The sequence below is a fragment of the Artemia franciscana genome, chromosome 19 (assembly GCF_032884065.1).
Source record: "Artemia franciscana chromosome 19, ASM3288406v1, whole genome shotgun sequence".
Lineage (NCBI taxonomy): Eukaryota > Metazoa > Arthropoda > Branchiopoda > Anostraca > Artemiidae > Artemia > Artemia franciscana.
In genome coordinates this window covers 35,359,766-35,379,080 of record NC_088881.1, presented here as the reverse complement: position 1 = coordinate 35,379,080, position 19,315 = coordinate 35,359,766, and positions in this window count along the sequence as shown.

Genomic DNA, 19,315 nt, shown 5'->3' with positions numbered 1-19,315 from the left:
TAGTAAGTTTCAAGGGACAAGCAGACTCAAATATCGGAGTAATTATCCCAAGAAAGTTGTTGAGGGCACGCGAGGGATCCGGTTCTTCATACACTTTCTCCCACGATATTACACTTATTTGTTCACGGAATTCTTGTAAATTTGCCGGCCGAAGATCTCTTATAAGTTTACGCCTAGACTTTTCGCAAGTCGGGATCCGTTGCTTTATCGTACATGAAACAGGAAGATGATCAGATCCCGGATGGATCATGATATCACAATAAGAATCAGGAACTAAATTTAAAGAGAGAAACACATTATCAATAAGAGTAGCAGAATGTTCAGTTATTCTAGAAGGAAGGCGATTCATTGGAAAATAACCATGCGATAACATCAAGTTAAAAAACTCAAAATTATAGCTATTCAGACATAACAAATCAAAATTAAAATCACCCATGATTATGCATTCATTTTTTACAGACAGAAGTTTACATAAATAATCATCAAATAAATCAAGGAACTCAACCGAGGGAGTGCTAGGTGGTTTATAAACCAAACAAATTACTATCGTTTTATTCTCAACAAATACAATTTCCACAGAAAAAATTTCCACCTTCCCTTCAATCCAAAGGCATAAGTCATCCCTTTCTTCAAATTTTATTCCATTTTTCAACAAAAAAGACAAACCTCCTTGTCTCATCCGATTTCTAACCTTCGAAATCATTTGGTAACCTGGAAAAATGTAAGACGAGAGACAGCTGTCCATAGATAAAAACGTTTCACAAATACCTAATACATCAATACTACAATTTATAGCAGACAAAAAATTTTCAATATCCTCAGACGATGACGTAACATGGCAATTCCATTCAGACACACGAAAACTCTTATTTTCTTTCCGTATTGGAAATTCAAATGATACATACTGACTTTTTCTTACTGGCTCAGGGCATTTTACAACACTATCTTGAGCAATTTTACACTCTAAAATTTCATTAACATCTAAAGCATTATTTTCTAATTCATCCAACCAATCCCTCTGGTGTAACGGCAAAACTAATTATCAAGAAATAAGAACAATATAAACTGTACTCATTCATATTGGAAAAAAAAAAAAAAAAAAAAAAAAAAAAAATCTAAGCGACATCTTGCAACGACCATAGGCGACGGGGGAAAGCATCACTCGCAAGGCGTATATAAATTCGGCCTTGATCAGACCACACTTGTTTATTACCGTATTTTTCACGTGCTAGGTTCAGAATATCCCGTCTCTGCTTTGTTAAATTTTCTGATACAAATACACCAGTGCGCACTAGTTTCGACTTAAGCTTAAAAACTTTTTGGGCAATTTCTTTCGACCTGAATTTGACCAGAACCGGAGCTATGGCATCTTGACGAGTTGTAGAACTGTTTATTTTAAATCTTCTCACTTCCACAATATCACCATCAGACACTTCAGATATTTCCATTTTATTGCGAATCACACCCCCGATTACAGACTTTAAGTCACTACTTGGAGGCTGTTTGATACCATTGAAAAGAAGGCTATCTAGCCTTAAGTCCTGATCATACATATCTAATTTCTGCTCTGCATTCTTAACTCTCTCCTCAAGAAATATTATTTGATTTCTTAGGAATTTCAGCTCGTTACTGAGGGCTAAGAATTTCGGTTCAAACTCAACAATCAAAGCTGAATAAACTTCACTAACGATAGTTGAACTCTGAGCTTTTATGGCATGCAAAGTGTCACTGGATAGAGACTGCCTACCAGCAGCAGTGGCCACTAGTTTTTCATCCAGCTTTTCGTCTATTTTTTTAGCAAGATTTTCCATCACACTTTGGATTTCCTGTTCTGTCGCGGAAATGCGAGTAATAATAGCCGACGATCCCGCTATAGTTTGTTGCCCAGGAATTGAAATTTGGGTTTTTAGTTTCTCTTTGCAAAGTTCTATATAAATGTTCGGTTGATGAATAAAATCATCAAATGCTCCCTTTACACCCTTGCTAGTAGATTTCACAGCTTCAGCCTTATTTGAATTATAAGCTTCACCCATTGATTTCGATTAGAAACAGTTACTGCTGCACTATCCCGATTAGTGTATGCTAATTGATGAAGATCAGGGTTTTAACCTTCAATCAAATCAGCATTTCAAAAATTGTTTACAAATTATAAGAAATAGATATAAACTACAAATTCACTAACTGATAATATAACTTTTTATACATTGAAGTTGTACAAACGGTTTATTGTAAATTATTTCTTGGCTTTGTCTTAAAATAAATTTGAAAAAAGTTTCTAGTTACGCTGTATTGTGCAAATTTTTTTATTATTAACAATTTGTACATTACAATTCAAAAATATTAGTTAAGAGAGAATTTCCTAATCTATTGCTTTAAATTTTGACCATTTGATATGTCCCCGAAGGGCTCTTTTTCAATAAGTCAGTGCGAATAGGTGAATGCTTGATGACTAAACGTTCCTTTATTAACTAAAACCATTTAACGATGTATTAGCAGTTTGAAACGTCTTAGAATTTGATGAAACAATTGACAGGTTTCAACTTTTTTGTGTGGTTTCAACAGAAAAAGGGTAAATTTTCCACTGACTCTGTAAGCCTAGCCAGAGTCGACCCAGCTCTAAATGGGTACCTGAAGAAATCTGGGGAAGGTAAACAGGAAGGGTGTGCGAAAGCACAGGATGGTTGGCTCCCAGCCCCCCATTGCACTTCCTGACTGAAGGGCCAAGAAACAGAGATCAGCACCGCCGGTAGGGACTGTAAAGTCTAATGCCGTATCCTTTGCCTTTTTTATACAGCTATTTAATTATGCAACTCCAGAGCGCTTCCTTGAGAACACATTTTTTTTTTTTTTTTTTTTTTTTTTTTTTTTTTCTTTTTTTTTTTTTTAATCAAACCAGCTCTAACTTTTTTACTTTCAAAAACTCAAAATGTCACTCAACAAGTTTTCAATTTTTACAATATTTTTAAAATTTCGAATAAGAGTTTAAATTTGAGCACTTTAAAACTTAACGGACTTAATTTTGATTTATTATAAAACCCAAAGAAACTCTTAAGGTTGTCAGACGTTCAATCAGTCGAGTGATATAGCCAAAAAAAGGGGGAGGTCTGAAGATTTGAATTGATGGTCCCTTACAAATATATATACGCTATACGCTAAAGTTTAGCGTAAAGAGCGGGGCGTTGAGAAGGAAAAGCCCCTTTCATATCCGGAGTAATTTCTGTTTGTTTTAAGTTTTAATGTCGCTGCTTAGTTTCATTTGAAAAAACTTGTTTTTTTTTTATTTAATTTCTTATAAAAAAGGTTCTCCACATGCGGTTATGCTGGCCTTAGTGGGCAGACGGTACAAAATTAAAATAAAAAGAAAAAAAAAGTGAGTAAGAAATGAGTGAAGAAAAATGCGAAGCCTATTACACTCTTAAGAGAGTGTAGCCTTGCTTTGAAGGTAGCTTTTTAGCTTCTAGCAGACTGCACCAGTGTTTCCACTTTGAGGGATTTATCCCTTTCTGAGGGATTTCTAGGCCTTCCGCGGGATTACTTTCTCTAAAAGGGGATACGGGATTTTTCAGGGATAATTGAGGTATTAAGGGATTTTCCCTACTAAAATAGAGATATTCAGGATTTTCAGTTTTTGATGGTGTATTCAAGGATTTTTGTTGGTGTTTGGTGCAGCTTCCAGAATTTTTTATCTATCCCTGTAAGGATTTTGTTTTTCGTCAGTATGAGCGATATAGTGAGCTACGTGCCAACTTTTTCAAAGTTGCTTGGCAACTGTTTCAAAATTCAACAGCGGCAATTGGAATTGGCTAGTTGAATAAGAAGAAACAAAAGGAAAGTAAAAGTAAGATATATTTCAATTATTTATCTCAATTATTTTTGAATTGAGTCTGCCCACCTTAAACAGGTGATACAGTGGTTCTTGACCCTTCCATTCAGCAACGTTGTGGTCGAGAGGCTTTTCAGTGATTTGACAAATATTAAAACAGTTCACCGCAACCGTTTGGGACAGTCGACAACAGCGGGTCTGTTGCAGTGTAAATACGGAATGAAAAGAGCTGGCACTAGTGCCATATCCATGAAGTTGGATACCGAGATGCAAAAACGACTGAAAGCTGTAAAGGCAAGCGCTACCTCAAAAGAGGCAGCTGAACTCGTATCCCAGCCAGGTCCCAGTCCTAGTGTCTTTAATTAGAGCGTTTTTAATTGTCCTGAATCAAACTGAAACCATTACCTAATTTGTGATATATTTGATTAATAAAAACAAAATATAAACATGATATTTACTTTGACTGCGATGTGTAAGAGCATGCACATTTGAAGGTCATGTTCGATCGTTTGTCTATTTTCATCCTGTGCTTTCACCTTTCGGGCGAATGTGGCAAAAAATTTTGTATTGTTGGTTTAACAAACAAAAATAATGTTCTGTTCTTTGACTCTTGAACGAGAGGTTGAATTCTGCATTCGTTAGTATCCATGCTCAAGATATGAGAATGCAAATTTTGGGATTTAGTTTTGAAGTTATTTTTGTTAAAAAAATTATAGTGTTTGCATCTTGCAGTGCTTTTCAGTTCGTTCGGAGAGATTTTTATTTAAAACAATCGGGTGCTCAGACAGAAGCACACAGATGGACTTCGTGGACCAGGAAACCAGTAGCTAACTGTCGTGATTAGCATGAGAAGGATTTTTCAAAGGATTATTGTTTAACCAAAAAGGGATTTTTCGTCTCTGATTCAGGATTTTTCAAAAAAGAAAGTGGAAACACTGGACTGCACCCATTGATTTCGATTAGAAACAGTTACTGCTGCAGTATCCTGATGAAGATCAGGGTTTTAACCTTCAATCAAATCAGCATTTCAAAATCAAAAATTGTTAACAAATTATAAGAAAAAGATATAAACTACAAATTCACTAACTGATAGTATAACTTTTTATACATTGAAGTTGTACAAACGGTTTATTGTAAATTATTTCTTGGCTTTGTCTTAAAATAAATTTGAAAAAAGTTTCTAGTTACGCTGTATTGTGCAAATTTTTTGATTATTAACAATTTGTACATTACAATTCAAAAATATTAGTTAAGAGAGAATTTCCTAATCTATTGCTTTAAATTTTGACCATTTGATATGTTCCCGAAGGGCTCTTTTTCAATAAGTCAGTGCGAATAGGTGAATGCTGGATGACTAAACGTTCCTTTATTAACTAAAAACATTTAACGATGCATTAGTAGTTTGAAACGTCTCAGAATTTGATGAAACAATTAACAGGTTTCAACTTTTTTGTGTGGTTTCAACAGAAAAAGGGTAAATTTTCCAAATGATGCAAGCTTAAAAATTGTTTTTCTGTAGGTATTGGTTTAGAAAAAAAACTTTGATGACGATAGCCGATAAACTATTACACATGTATTTAAAAATACTGTATATCTCGATTACTTTCACTACTTCCAGTTTTCCGTACAATTTTCTAGAAAATGGATAGTCTGAAAGCGTTATTACCACACAAGGCAAACATTCGGAGATGAGATTAAAATTCAGATTAGACGGTTTTTTGCAATTGCTTGTAGTTGTATGCCACATAAGTTGCCCTTTTCTGTCATATCAGAAGTCAGTTGAGGAGAACTACACATAGAGAAATATTTACCTATAAAATCACACGAAATATTTTTTGGGATGTAGTAAATTTTATACCGTGGTAATGCTTTTTAAAGACCCTCAATAGTAGCATTATTTTTACTAGACAAGGAAACCCTGAATATACCCATTCGACAAAAAATATGTCCAGTTCACAGCACTGGGTTCAAATATCAAACCCTTTTCGAAGCCCCAAGTAAAAAAATACTGTCGTTAAACAGTTCCAATGTAAAAGCTCTTCGAAAACTGGTAATTCGTCTCAAATGCTTAATGTTTTATTTTATTTTAGTCAATGCTTAAAAAAAACAATTAATTCGTGGAACTAGATCCCTGTGCAGCTCAACTGTATTTGACTGAACCCTTGTGCAACTAAATAACCCTTTAACTGAGCCCCATGAATCCCAGCCCAAGTGCAGCTCAGCCCCATTAAACTGAACCCTCTTCTGACAGCTCAATCAAGTTAAAATAAGCCTTTGTTCCACTGAACCCCCAATTAAATACACCCTCTCTTGACTTAATCCTTATCTAACTCACAAATATTTAAATTAAACCGTTTTTCAATGAACTCAACCCAAGGTATAAGAATATGTTTGAACTAATACTGATTGTGTTGCGAGAGCAACACTTTGGTTTTGCTGTGTTTTTTTTTATCTTTTTTTTCCTTGCACCCTGATTTCAGCTTTTTCCTAGAAAGTGGTAAGGGTCCAACCTCTGCGGTTTTTACGAAAAGTGTTCACTTTAGGCCGCATTGATGAATATGACTTTGCATTTTGGAAAGTCTCGTAGAGCTATTGTCCCCACAGCCAATATCTCTTCTTTGAGTGATAAATAGAGATATTTACAGAAAAAAGTGGGGACCGATAGTGCTGCCATCTGTCGTTTCTACCCATTTCTGCTCGTGATTTCAACTGAGGTTATCATTCTGTTTTTCGCCCTTGGGATTTTAAAAATCCCAAGGATTTTTAAAATTCAATTTTAAAAATCTATACTATTAAAATTCATCAACAATAGAGTCTATCCATAAATTATTTATAGAGCAAACATAAAAGTGATTCAATAATTAAACATATTGCTGAGAGATATAACAGAGCAGAAGTACACATAGACTGACTAGGAGAAATTACTAGTAAACAAAAACTTTCTCGAAGTTGATTTCCTTTTCCAGTTCTCCCATTAATAGCGTTCTCCAAATTCAAGTAACTTGGAAAGTTACTTGATTTCACCATAATTAACTTAAAAAAAAGTTCCCAAAACAAAAGTTTTTCAAAGAAAAGTAAGGAGTCTTATTAAAACTTAAAACAAGCAGACCTAAAGTCATATAATAATTCAAACTTAAAGCAAAGAGAAACTAACATCAGTCAATAGAGAAAACCCGAAATGAACAGAAATGAGGATAAACAATCACTTCATACATATAGATAAAAAGATATTACAAGAGATGAATAGATGAATCCTAAAACAAAAACATAAAAACTAAAAAGATAAATAATCAAGCTAAACTAAAAATGAATAGAAATTACCACAAACAGGAGTAGGGCTAGTACCTCTTGAACTTTCTATAGAACAGTGTAACTGAAACCCTCAAAACTAGATCTTTCAATGCCCAATCGAATGATTCCCCAAAAAAAATTTCTAAGACCACTAATTTACTCGAAAATTTTTAAATATTAGAATTTTAGGAAGAAATATTAGGCTCTTTTCTGGTCTTTTGCCGAGCCCCATTTTGCGGCAAACCAATATTTCTGTTTTTCTATATTATTTTTTTTGGAGCCAATTTTGAAATTTGGAGCCAATTACATACCCAACATCAAACAAGCCTCCCCTTTTCAATTACAAAATCCATAAGTAAACAACCGCCAATTTGCAGTATTTACAAGCCTTGCCCTCGAGGCTATAGGGATTCATGTCTTCCACGGGTACATGTTTATTGTTGAGTATTTTGAATAAAATGACTATTTCAACAGCTGATCAGATGACTAAAGGATTTAGGGGGCTGGGTAGCAAAAAGGGCAAGGAAATGACGCTAATTGCCCTTTGGGCACTTTTGAATCTTAAAAGGGTAGCTAGAACTTTCAATTTTCAGTGGACCGTCCTTCCACAGGAAACGACCAGGGAAAAAATACAACTAAAAGAAAATAAATAATATATATATGAAAGTATACAGCTATTTGGATTTGGGATCCTTTGTCTGAAAGGACGCGGGTTCGAATCCCAGTGTACCCAATTATTCGGTTTGGGACGGGGTTCAGTGGCGTGACTTTGTAAGCCTAGCCAGAGTCGACCCAGCTCTAAATGGGTACCTGAAGAAATCTGGGGAAGGTAAACAGGAAGGGTGTGCGAAAGCACAGGATGGTTGGCCCCCAGCCCCCCATTGCACTTCCTGGCTGAAGGGCCAAGAAACAGAGATCAGCACCGCCGGTAGGGACTGTAAAGTCTAATGCCGTATCCTTTGCCTTTTTTATACAGCTATTTAATTATGCATCTCCAGAGCGCTTCCTTGAGAACACGGTTTTTTTTTTTTTTTTTTTTTTTTTTTTTTTTTTTTTTTTTTTTTTTTTTTTAATCAAACCAGCTCTAACTTTTTTACTTTCAAAAACTCAAAATGTCACTCAACAAGTTTTCAATTTTTACAATATTTTTAAAATTTCGAATAAGAGTTTAAATTTGAGCACTTTAAAACTTAACGGACTTAATTTTGAGTTATTATAAAACCCAAAGAAACCCTTAAGGTTGTCAGACGTTCGATCAGTCGAGTGATATAGCCAAAAAAAGGGGGAGGTCTGAAGATTTGAATTGATGGTCCCTTACAAATATATAAAATAGATGTTAATATAAACCTACTACCATATAACTGAGGTAGTTTTACTTCAAGGTAAAAACAAGAGCTAAGAGCTCATATGGCGCTTGTGACGAGGCGAGAAGAGCTAAGACCCAAGAGATCATATGGCATGAGCTCTGACTAAATTCTATGAATCAATAGATTGATTTAAAAAGCAAAATAAGAGGCTTAATGCCGGTCAGGATTTAAAAGAAGAGCTCTGAGTCACGATGTCCTTCTAAATATCAAAATTCATTAAGAACCGATCACCCACTCGTAAGTTATAAATACCTAATTTTTTCTAATTTTTCCTTTCCCTTTTGCCCCCCAGATGGTCGAATCTGGGAAAACGACTTTATCAAGTCAAATTGTTTAGCTCCCTGACACGTCTACCAATTTTCATCGTCCTAGGACGTCCAGAAGCACCAAACTCGCCAAATCACTGAACCCCTCCCCCCAACTCCTCCAAAGAGAGCGAATACAATAAAATTCTGTCAATCACGTATCAAGGACATTTGTTTATTCTATCCACCAAGCTTCATCCCGATTCCTCCACTCCAAGTATTTTTCCAAGATTTCCTTCTCCAACTCCCCCCAATGTCAAAAGATCTGGTCGGGATTTGAAATTAGAGCTCTGAGACATGAATTCCTTCTAAAAATCAAATTTAATTATGATCCGATCATCTATTCGTAAGATAAAAATACCCCAATTTTCACGTTTTCCAAGAATTCCAGTTTCTCCCTCCAACTCCCCCCAATGTCACAGGATCTGGTCGGAATTTAAAATTAGAACTTTAAAGCACAAGATCCTTCTAAATATCAAATTTCATTAAGATCTGGTCACCCTTTCGTAAGTTACAAATACCTCAATTTTCAAAATTACACCCCAGGACCAATTTTCATCGTCCTAGGACGTCCAGAAGCACCAAACTCGCCAAATCACTGAACCCCTCCCCCCCAACTCCTCCAAAGAGAGCGAGTACAATAAAATTCTGTCAATCACGTATCAAGGACATTTGTTTATTCTATCCACCAAGCTTCATCCCGATTCCTCCACTCCAAGTATTTTTCCAAGATTTCCTTCTCCAACTCCCCCCAATGTCAAAAGATCGAATTAGTAAAAAAATTAGAAAAAATGAGGTATTTTTAACTTACGAAGGGGTGATCGGATCTAAATGAAATTTGATGTTTAGAAGGGTATCGTGTCTTAGAGCTCTTATTTTAAATCCCGACCGGATCTGGTGACATTGGGGGGGGGGGGGGAGTTGGGAGGGAGAAACCTAAAACTTGGAAAACACTTAGAGTGGAGGGATCGGGATGAAACTTGGTGGGGGGTTATTTCTGAAAAATTAGAAAAAATGAGGTATTTTTAACTTACGAACGGGTGATCGGATCTCAATGAAATTTGATATTTAGAAGGATATCTTGTCTCAAAGCTCTTATTTTAAATCCCGACCGCATCTGGTGACATTGGGGGGGGGCGAGTTGGGAGGGAGAAACCTAATCTGCTCTGCTCTCTTCGGTGGAATTGGGGGGGGGGGGGGTAATTTTGAAAATTGAGGTATTTGTAACTTACGAAAGGGTGACCAGATCTTAATGAAATTTGATATTTAGAAGGATCTTGTGCTTTAAAGTTCTAATTTTAAATTCCGACCAGATCCTTTGACATTGGGGGGAGTTGGAGGGAGAAACTGGAATTCTTGGAAAACGTGAAAATTTGGGTATTTTTATCTTACGAATAGATGATCGGATCATAAATAAATTTGATTTTTAGACGGAATTCATGTCTCAGAGCTCTAATTTCAAATCCCGACCAGATCTTTTGACATTGGGGGGAGTTGGAGAAGGAAATCTTGGAAAAATACTTGGAGTGGAGGAATCGGGATGAAGCTTGGTGGATAGAATAAACAAATGTCCTTGATACGTGATTGACAGAATTTTATTGTATTCGCTCTCTTTGGAGGAGTTGGGGGGAGGGGTTCAGTGATTTGGCGAGTTTGGTGCTTCTGGACGTCCTAGGACGATGAAAATTGGTAGACGTGTCAGGGAGCTAAACAATTTGACTTGACAAAGTCGTTTTCCTAGATTCGACCATCTGGGGGGCTAAAGGGAAAGGAAAAATTAGAAAAAATTAGGTATTTATAACTTACGAGTGGGTGATCGGTTCTTAATGAATTTTTATATTTAGAAGGACATCGTGACTCAGAGCTCTTCTTTTAAATCCCGACCGGCATTAAGCCTCTTATTTTGCTTTTTAAATCGATCTATTGATTCATAGAATTTAGTCAGAGCTCATGCCATATGATCTCTTGGCTCTTAGCTCTTCTCGCCTCGTCACAAGCGCCATATGAGCTCTTAGCTCTTGTTTTTACTTTGAAGTAAAACTACCTCAGTTATATGGTAGTAGGTTTATATTAACATCTATTTTATATATTTGTAAGGGACCATCAATTCAAATCTTCAGACCTCCCCCTTTAGTTGGCTATATCACTCGACTGATCGAACGTCTGACAACCTTAAGAGTTTCTTTGGGTTTTATAATAACTCAAAATTAAGTCCGTTAAGTTTTAAAGTGCTCAAATTTAAAATCTTATTCGAAATTTTAAAAATATTGTAAAAATTGAAAACTAAACTTGTTGAGTGACATTTTGAGTTTTTGAAAGTAAAAAAGTTAGAGCTGGTTTGATAAAAAAAAAAAAAAGAAAAAAAAAAAAAAAAAAAAAAAAAAAAAAAAAAAAAAAAACGTGTTCTCAAGGAAGCGCTCTGGAGGTGCATAATTAAATAGCTGTATAAAAAAGGCAAAGGATACGGCATTAGACTTTACAGTCCCTACCGGCGGTGCTGATCTCTGTTTCTTGGCCCTTCAGCCAGGATGTGCAATGGGGGGCTGGGGGCCAACCATCCTGTGCTTTCGCACACCCTTCCTGTTTACCTTCCCCAGATTTCTTCAGGTACCCATTTAGAGCTGGGTCAACTCTGGCTAGGCTTACAGAGTCACGCCACTGACCCCCGTCCCAAACCGAATAATTGGGTACACTGGGATTCGAACCCGCGTCCTTTCAGACAAAGGATCCCAAATCCAAATAGCTGTATACTTTCATATATATATTATTTATTTTCTTTTAGTTGTATTTTTTCCCTGGTCGTTTCCTGTGGAAGGACGGTCCACTGAAAATTGAAAGTTCTAGCTACCCTTTTAAGATTCAAAAGTGCCCAAAGGGCAATTAGCGTCATTTCCTTGCCCTTTTTGCTACCCAGCCCCCTAAATCCTTTAGTCATCTGATCAGCTGTTGAAATAGTCATTTTATTCAAAATACTCAACAATAAACATGTACCCGTGGAAGATATGAATCCCTATAGCCTCGAGGGCAAGGCTTGTAAATACTGCAAATTGGCGGTTGTTTACTTATGGATTTTGTAATTGAAAAGGGTAGGCTTGTTTGATGTTGGGTATGTAATTGGCTCCAAATTTCAGGCATCGTTTTCCGAATCAGAAGGATCAAAAATTTTGTTTTGGGCTGGGGTATGAGCAAGGAAAAGTGTTTCAGGGCCAGGGCCCTCCCCCCTCCAAAGGAGGAGTCCAAAAAAGAAATAAAAACTGTTTTTCTCAACCAGGTCGAAACTTGTGTCCTTAAGTCCTTGAAGTAAGGGAGCCGCAATGCAAAGAAAAATAATATAGAAAAACAGAAATATTGGTTTGCCGCAAAATGGGGCTCGGCAAAAGACCAGAAAAGAGCCTAAAATTTCTTCCTAAAATTCTAAAATTTAAAAATTTTCGAGTAAATTAGTGGTCTTAGAAATTTTTTTTGGGAATCATTCGATTGGGTATTGAAAGATCTAGTTTTGAGGGTTTCAGTTACACTGGTCTATAGAAAGTTCAAGAGGTACTAGCCCTACTCCTGTTTGTGGTAATTTCTATTCATTTTTAGTTTAGCTTGATTATTTATCTTTTTAGTTTTTATGTTTTTGTTTTAGGATTCATCTATTCATCTCTTGTAATATCTTTTTATCTTTATGTATGAAGTGATTTGTTTATCCTTATTTCTGTTCATTTCGGGTTTTCTCTATTGACTGATGTTAGTTTCTCTTTGCTTTAAGTTTGAATTATTATATGACTTTAGGTCTGCTTGTTTTAAGTTTTAATACGACTCCTTACTTTTCTTTGAAAAACTTTTGTTTTGGGAACTTTTTTTTAAGTTAATTATGGTGAAATCAAGTAACTTTCCAAGTTACTTGAATTTGGAGAACGCTATTAATGGGAGAACTGGAAAAGGAAATCAACTTCGAGAAAGTTTTTGTTTACTAGTAATTTCTCCTAGTCAGTCTATGTGTACTTCTGCTCTGTTATATCTCTCAGCAATATGTTTAATTATTGAATCACTTTTATGTTTGCTCTATAAATAATTTATGGATAGACTCTATTGTTGATGAATTTTAATAGTATAGATTTTTAAAATTGAATTTTAAAAATCCTTGGGATTTTTAAAATCCCAAGGGCGAAAAACAGAATGATAACCTCAGTTGAAATCACGAACAGAAATGGGTAGAAACGACAGATGGCAGCACTATCGGTCCCCACTTTTTTCTGTAAATATCTCTATTTATCACTCAAAGAAGAGATATCGGCTGTGGGGCCGGGTAACTGCCGCATATATTTAACACTTATAAATTTTATTCCATCTTCAATTTAAAACTGGTGCCTGCCTGCTTGCCTGCTAGAACGGAGCCTTCCACTCGAAAGCAGAAACATGGTTTGATGAAACGAAAGCTTGACTGCATAACTTCAGTTAGTTCTCTCTGACACAGGTTATAAAACTCCAAGTCACTTCACACACTAAACGCTCGGGCTCAAGGACAAGCAAAAACCATCCTTTTTGACCTCAGACAAGAGCTCTACGAGACTTTCCAAAATGCAAAGTCATATTCATCAATGCGGCCTAAAGTGAACACTTTTCGTAAAAACCGCAGAGGTTGGACCCTTACCACTTTCTAGGAAAAAGCTGAAATCAGGGTGCAAGGAAAAAAAAGATAAAAAAAAGACAGCAAAACCAAAGTGTTGCTCTCTCAACACAATCAGTATTAGTTCAAACATATTCTTATACCTTGGGTTGAGTTCATTGAAAAACGGTTTAATTTAAATATTTGTGAGTTAGATAAGGATTAAGTCAAGAGAGGGTGTATTTAATTGGGGGTTCAGTGGAACAAAGGCTTATTTTAACTTGATTGAGCTGTCAGAAGAGGGTTCAGTTTAATGGGGCTGAGCTGCACTTGGGCTGGGATTCATGGGGCTCAGTTAAAGGGTTATTTAGTTGCACGAGGGTTCAGTCAAATACAGTTGAGCTGCACAGGGATCTAGTTCCACGAATTAATTGTTTTTTTTTAAGCATTGACTAAAATAAAATAAAACATTAAGCATTTGAGACGAATTACCAGTTTTCGAAGAGCTTTTACATTGGAACTGTTTAACGACAGTATTTTTTTACTTGGGGCTTCGAAAAGGGTTTGATATTTGAACCCAGTGCTGTGAACTGGACATATTTTTTGTCGAATGGGTATATTCAGGGTTTCCTTGTCTAGTAAAAATAATGCTACTATTGAGGGTCTTTAAAAAGCATTACCACGGTATAAAAATTTACTACATCCCAAAAAATATTTCGTGTGATTTTATAGGTAAATATTTCTCTATGTGTAGTTCTCCTCAACTGACTTCTGATATGACAGAAAAGGGCAACTTATGTGGCATACAACTACAAGCAATTGCAAAAAACCGTCTAATCTGAATTTTAATCTCATCTCCGAATGTTTGCCTTGTGTGGTAATAACGCTTTCAGACTATCCATTTTCTAGAAAATTGTACGGAAAACTGGAAGCAGTGAAAGTAATCGAGATATACAGTATTTTTAAATACATGTGTAATAGTTTATCGGCTATCGTTATCAAAGTTTTTTTTTTCTAAACCAATACCTACAGAAAAACAATTTTTAAGCATGCATCATTTGGAAAATTTACCCTTTTTCTGTTTAAACCACACAAAAAAGTTGAAACCTGTCAATTGTTTCATCAAATTCTGAGACGTTTCAAACTACTAATACATCGTTAAATGTTTTTAGTTAATAAAGGAATGTTTAGTCATCAAGCATTCACCTATTCGCACTGACTTATTGAAAAAGAGCCCTTCGGGAACATATCAAATGGTCAAAATTTAAAGCAATAGATTAGGAAATTCTCTCTTAACTAATATTTTTGAATTGTAATGTACAAATTGTTAAAAATAAAAAAATTTGCACAATACAGCGTAACTAGAAACTTTTTTCAAATTTATTTCAAAACAAAGCCAAGAAATAATTTACAATAAACCGTTTGTACAACTTCAAATGTATAAAAAGTTATATTAACAGTTAGTGACTTTTTAGTTTATATTTTTTAGCCAATAGTAAATAACAATTTTTGAAATGCTGACGTGTTTGAAGGTCAAAACCCTGATCTTCATCAATCAGCATACACTAATCAGCATACTGCAGCACTAACTGTTTCTAATCGAAATCAATGGGTGCAGTCTGCTGGACTACTACCGACTACCGGTGCAATGCATAATAGTTTGTCGGCTATCCTTTTGTAATAGTTTAGTTATAAAATTATAAAGTCTTTAGGGCACCACAACATTTTCGTAAAAATATTTTGAAAATGAATAAGTAACAATTAGCTAAAATTTTGCAGCACTTTTAGAACCGTAAAAATCCAACGTCAACAATTTGCTGATTTCCAAAAAGGAAGCTAAAAAGCTACCTTCAAAGCAAGGCTACATTCTCTTAAGCTGTTTAGCACTGTCTTCGCATTTTTCTTCACTCATTTCTTACTCACTTTTTTTTTTATCTTTTTATTTTAATTTTGTACCGTCTGCCCACTAAGGCCAGCATAACCGCATGTGGAGAACCTTTTTTTATAAGAAATTAAATAAAAAACAAACAAGTTTTTTCAAATGAAACTAAGGAGCGACATTAAAACTTAAAACGAACAGAAATTACTCCGTATATGAAAGGGGCTTTTCCTTCTCAACGCCCCGCTCTTTACGCTAAACTTTAGCGTAAAGAGCGGGGCGTTGAGAAGAAAAAGCCTCTTTCATATACGGAGTAATTTCTGTTCGTTTTAAGTTTTAATGTCGCTCCTTACTTTCATTTAAAAAAACTTGTTTTTTTAATTTAGTTTCTGAACGTTTTTGAATCATTGCATGTTTTGATTTTGGCTCTCCGCAGAGGAATAATTAAAACGAAATTCGTAATTTTTTTTTTTTGGCTAAATGGCTTTCTCATAATTTTGATCGAATTATTTTGGGAAAAAAAAGTTACTTCGAGAGAAAAAAAAGTAATTTGATGTAAAAATCGACAGGTTTCAACCTTTTTGTGTGGTTTCAACAGAAAAAGGGTAAATTTTCCAAATGTTATATACTTAAAAATAGTTCCTCAGAAAAAAAAATTGATAAGGATAGACAATAAACTATTACGCATTACAACTCGGGTAATCGGTAGTAGTCCAGCAGACTGTACCCATTGATTTCGATTAGAACAGTTACTGCTGCAGTATCCTGTTTAGTGTATGCTGATTGATAAAGATCAGGGTTTTAATCTTCAATCACGTCAGCATTTCAAAAATTGTTAACTACTGTTGAGAAAGGAATAAAAACAATAATTCGCTAACTGATAATATAACTTTTTATACATTGAAGTTGTACAAACGGTTTATTGTAAATTATTTCTTGGCTTTGTCTTAAAATAAATTTGAAAAAAGTTTCTAGTTACGCTGTATTGTACAAATTTTTTATTATTAACAATTTGTACATTACAATTCAAAAATATTAGTTAAGAGAGAATTTCCTAATCTATTGCTTTAAATTTTGACCATTTGATATGTTCCCGAAGGGCTCTTTTTCAATAAGTCAGTGCGAATAGGTGAATGCTTGATGACTAAACGTTCCTTTATTAACTAAAAACATTTAACGATGTATTAGTAGTTTGAAACGTCTCAGAATTTGATGAAACAATTGACAGGTTTCAACTTTTTTGTGTGGTTTCAACAGAAAAAGGGTAAATTTTCCAAATGATGCAAGCTTAGGTTTTGCTGTGTTTTTTTTATTTTGTTTTTCCTTGCACCCTGATTTCAGCTTTTTCCTAGAAAGTGGTAAGGGTCCAACCTCTGCGGTTTTTACGAAAAGTGTTCACTTTAGGCCGCATTGATGAATATGACTTCGCATTTTGGAAAGTCTCGTAGAGCTCTTGTCTGAGGTCAAAGAGGATGGTTTTTGCTTGTCCTTGAGCCCAAGCGTTTAGTGTGTGAAGTGACTTGGAGTTTTATAACCTGTGTCAGAGAGAACTAACTGAAGTTATGCAGTCAAGCTTTCGTTTCATCAAACCATGTTTCTACTTTCGAGTGGAAGGCTCCGTTCTAGCAGGCAAGCAGGCAGGCACCAGTTTTAAATTGAAGATGGAATAAAATTTATAAGTGTTAAATATATGCGGCAGTTACTCGGCCCCACAGCCAATATCTCCTCTTTGAGTGATAAATAGAGATATTTACAGAAAAAAAGTGGGAACCGATAGTGCTGCCATCTGTCGTTTCTACCCATTTCTGTTCGTGATTTCAACTGAGGTTATCATTCTGTTTTTCGCCTTTGGGATTTTCAAAATCCCAAGGATTTTTAAAATTCAATTTTAAAAATCTATACTATTAAAATTCATCAACAATAGAGTCTATCCATAAATTATTTATAGAACAAACATAAAAGTGATTCAATAAGTAAAACATATTGCTGAGAGAAATAACAGAGCAGAAGTACACATAGACTGACTAGGAGAAATTACTAGTAAACAAAAACTTTCTCGAAGTTGATTTCCTTTTCCAGTTCTCCCATTAATAGCGTTCTCCAAATTCAAGTAACTTGGAAAGTTACTTGATTTCACCATAATTAACTTAAAAAAAAGTTCCCAAAACAAAAGTTTTTCAAAGAAAAGTAAGGAGTCGTATTAAAACTTAAAACAAGCAGACCTAAAGTCATATAATAATTCAAACTTAAAGCAAAGAGAAACTAACATCAGTCAATAGAGAAAACCCGAAATGAACAGAAATGAGGATAAACAATCACTTCATACATGAAGATAAAAAGATATTACAAGAGATAAATAGATGAATCCTAAAACAAAAACATAAAAACTAAAAAGATAAATTATCAAGCTAAACTTAAAATGAATAGAAATTACCACAAACAGGAGTAGGGCTAGTGCCCCTTGAACTTTCTATAGACCAGTGTAACTGAAACCCTCAAAACTAGATCTTTCAATGCCCAATCGAATGATTCCCAAAAAAAAAATTCTAAGACCACTAATTTACTCGAAAATTTCTAAATTTTAGAATTTTAGGAAGAAATTTTAGGCTCTTTTCTGGTCTTTTGCAGAGCCCCATTTTGCGGCAAACCAATATTTCTGTTTTTCTATATTATTTTTTCTTTTGCATTGCGGCTCCCTTACTTCATAGACTTAAGGACACAAGTTTCGACCTGGTTGAGAAAAATAGTTTTTATTTCTTTTTTGGACTCCTCCTTTGGAGGGGGGAGGGCCCTGGCCCTGAAACACTTTTCCTTGCTCATACCCCAGCCCAAAACAACATTTTTGATCCTTCTGATTCGGAAAACGATGCCTGAAATTTGGAGCCAATTACATACCCAACATCAAACAAGCCTCCCCTTTTCAATTACAAAATCCATAAGTAAACAACCGCCAATTTGCAGTATTTACAAGCCTTGCCCTCGAGGCTATAGGGATTCATGTCTTCCACGGGTACATGTTTATTGTTGAGTATTTTGAACAAAATGACTATTTCAACAGCTGATCAGATGACTAAAGGATTTAGGGGGCTGGGTAGCAAAAAGGGCAAGGAAAGGACGCTAATTGCCCTTTGGGCACTTTTGAATCTTAAAAGGGTAGCTAGAACTTTCAATTTTCAGTGGACCATCCTTCCACAGGAAACGACCAGGGAAAAATACAACTAAAAAAAAAATAATAATAATATATATGAAAGTATACAGTTATTTGGATTTGGGATCCTTTGTCTGAAAGGACGCGGGTTCGAATCCCAGTGTACCCAATTATTCGGTTTGGGACGGGGGTCAGTGGCGTGACTCTGTAAGCTTAGCCGGAGTCGACCAAGCTCTAAATGGGTACCTGAAGAAATCTGGGGAAGGTAAACAGGAAGGGTGTGCGAAAGCACAGGATGGTTGGCCCCCAGCCCCCCATTGCACTTCCTGGCTGAATGGCCAAGAAACAGAGATCAGCACCGCCGGTAGGGACTGTAAATCTAATACCGTATCCTTTGCCTTTTTTATACAGCTATTTAATTATGCACCTCCAGAGCGCTTCCTTGAGAACACGTTTTTTTTTTTTTTTTTTTTTTTTTTTTTTTTTTTTTTTTTTTTTTTTTTTTTTAAATCAAACCAGCTCTAACTTTTTTACTTTCAAAAACTCAAAATGTCACTCAACAAGTTTTCAATTTTTACAATATTTTTAAAATTTCGAATAAGAGTTTAAATTTGAGCACTTTAAGACTTAACGGACTTAATTTTGAGTTATTATAAAACCCAAAGAAACTCTTAAGGTTGTCAGACGTTCAATCAGTCGAGTGATATAGCCAAAAAAAGGGGGAGGTCTGAAGATTTGAATTGATGGTCCCTTACAAATACATAAAATAGATGTTAATATAGACCTACTACCGTATAACTGAGGTAGTTTTACTTCAAGGTAAAAACAAGAGATAAGAGCTCATATGGCGCTTGTGACGAGGCGAGAAGAGCTAAGAGCCAAGAGATCATATGGCATGAGCTCTGACT